We start from the raw sequence: 2,509 nt of genomic DNA, 5'->3' as shown, positions 1-2,509 counted from the left end.
GGCAGGTCGTAGTGCTGCGTCGCCGCGGGCTGGTCCTCGTCGTCGAAGCCGCCGAAGCCCTCGTCCTCGAAGTTCTCGCCGTCGTCGCTGTTGGGGCCGCCGAAGTCGTCGTCGCTGTCCATGGCGCGGTGCGCTGGCGGCGGCGCGCCTCGGACGCGCTGCGCGAGCTTTTTTGAATGGGAGCGCGGGAACTGCAAATGCTCGGCCGACGTCGGGAGCGGGGCGCGACGTGCGTGCGCAGCGTCGAACGCGCTGCCGCGAGCCTTATGTATGCGTGTGTGCCGGGGCAGTGCACAGCGAACTCGAGCGGCGGATTCGAATCGTCGCGCGGCCGCCACTCCGGAGATGACATCAACATTAACCTGGCCAACCGCCGCCCGGGGCAGCTCCGCGTGGTTCGTGAGGTCCTGCCTTTTCTTGTTGCGATGGCGCGGCGCGTCGGTGCGCTCCTCGGCCTGCTGTGCGCCTTCGGTGCGGCGCGGCAGTCGCCCTACGAGCCCGCGCAGGAGGGCTGGGACTTCTCCATCGGGACCTACTGGATGCAGATGGACGAGGATTTGTGCGCCTCCTCGGCGTCCCGCGTTGGGGTCCCCGCCCCCCGCCGAGCGTCGCGTCTCGCAGGTCGAACGGCATGGACAAGCTCGAGCTCGTGCGCTTCTTCGTGCGGCTCCTGCAGACGTCGAAGATGTCGCTGCCGGAACCGGAGAGCGGCTCCGACGACGTCTTCCGCAAGATCGTCGACGACGCGCGCGCCGGCCGCGCGGCAGTTTCGAGCATCGACGAGAGACGCCCCCCCCGTCGGACTTATGGCCGAAACCGTGTCGGAAACCGCTCGCCCCCCGCAGCTTCGCCAAGTACGACCTCGACGAGACGGGCGAGATCGAGTTCGACGAGCTCCGCGAGGAGCTCGTCCAGGACATCATGAACCCCTACATGGAGTACACGAAGGACAAGCCCATGGACAACGTCGTCCCCAAGGCGTAGGCGCGCCTAAGGCGGGGTCTTCGGCGGGCAGCGGCCGAGCATGGCGTCGAAGCAGGGCCAGCGGCCGGCGACGTCCGGCGAGCCGAGCATGGCCGAGAGGCACGGGTCCGCGATGGACGCGGCGAGGTCCGCGTAGTTCGCGACGAGCGTCCGCAGGTCCTCCGCGCCCGTCTTGACGAGCCGCTCGCCGCGGCGGCCCGTGACCGTCGCGTCCCGCCGGATGCCCGCGAGCGCGTCGCGGCACGCGGCGCCGCAGTCCGCGCCAGCCTAGGAAGGACCAAATCGCGCGCGCGGAACACGTCGCCGGACGCGGACGCAAAACGAACGCCAGGATGCGCGCCGCGACGCCCGCGGGGTCCGCCTGGAGATCCTCGTACTCGACGCGGAGCGCGGGCCAGCCCGTCGCGTTCGCCGACCGCCGGAGCCGCGCGTAGGCGAGCGCCGTGCCGCAGGCGTGGTCCGCGAAGTCGCGCTTGGAGACGACCTGCGCGCGCGTCCGATGCTCGGCGCGGCCCTTCGAGGCGTCCGCGCGGGAGGCGACGAGCCCGTCGACCCTGCAGCCCGGCGCGGTCGCGTTGAGCTGGCCGTTCGTGATGCACTTGCTCTTGCGGCCCCCGCTCCGCGCCGCCGTCGCCGCCTTGGCGAGCTTGGACACGACCCGCTTCGCGACGTTGCCGCGCTCGAAGACGACGACGCGCGCGGCGACGCCCGCGCCCACTCGCGCCCAGTCCGGCTCGACGAGGCTGTGCGCGCCGTCGGGATCGACGGGGCTGTGCGTGAAGCCGACGACGAGCTCCGTGCCGTCGCCGTCGGCGGCGCAGGCGCCGCGCAACGCGTCGTCGAGCGCGCGCCGCCGCCGGTCGTCGCCCGCGAGGACGGCGATGGCGAGCTTGCGCACGCGCTGCGTGTTGGCGCAGTCGAGCTTGTGCACGGGCCGCGCGAGCGCGAGGACCGCGAAGCGCTCGACGACGAGCTCGACCTCGGCGGCCGTCCAATTTTGTCTCACCAAGTTGGGTTTGATGGGCACCTCGGCGATGGCGACGCCCGGCAGGCGATTCAGCGTCGCCGTGAGCCACGTCGAGCCCGTGCGCGACGTCTTAAAAATGAGGAGGCCGCGGGGATGCGCGGCGGCGGCGAGGCCGAGGGATGCCACCAACCAGAGCCGCATGATGTCACATCGTGTCGGGCTGCTCAACAGGTTAATGTTACGCTTCATCGAGGGCTGCCATCGCGCGATTTTAATTCGGCTGCCCGAGGCCGAGCGCAAGGCCGTGCGCGCGGAGCGGGATGGCGCCATCGTCGGCGGCGCAGGCCGCGTCCATGGGGGCGCAGGAGGAGGAGCTCTTCCACGCCGTCGAGGAGCAGCTCGAGGAGAAGGGGCTCCTGGCGACGATCCGCGCGCAATTGCGCGCCGCCGTCTTCGAGGCGATCGTCGGCCGCGCCGCGTCCGGGCCCGCCGCGCGCGCGCCGCCGCGAGACGCGCGCGCGCGCAGGTCGAGACGGAGGAGAAGGCCAGCGAGGCGGG

This window comes from Aureococcus anophagefferens, assembly GCF_000186865.1.
Source record: "Aureococcus anophagefferens unplaced genomic scaffold AURANscaffold_20, whole genome shotgun sequence".
In the NCBI taxonomy this organism is placed as follows: Eukaryota; class Pelagophyceae; order Pelagomonadales; family Pelagomonadaceae; genus Aureococcus; species Aureococcus anophagefferens.
This window is presented reverse-complemented; position numbering follows the sequence as displayed.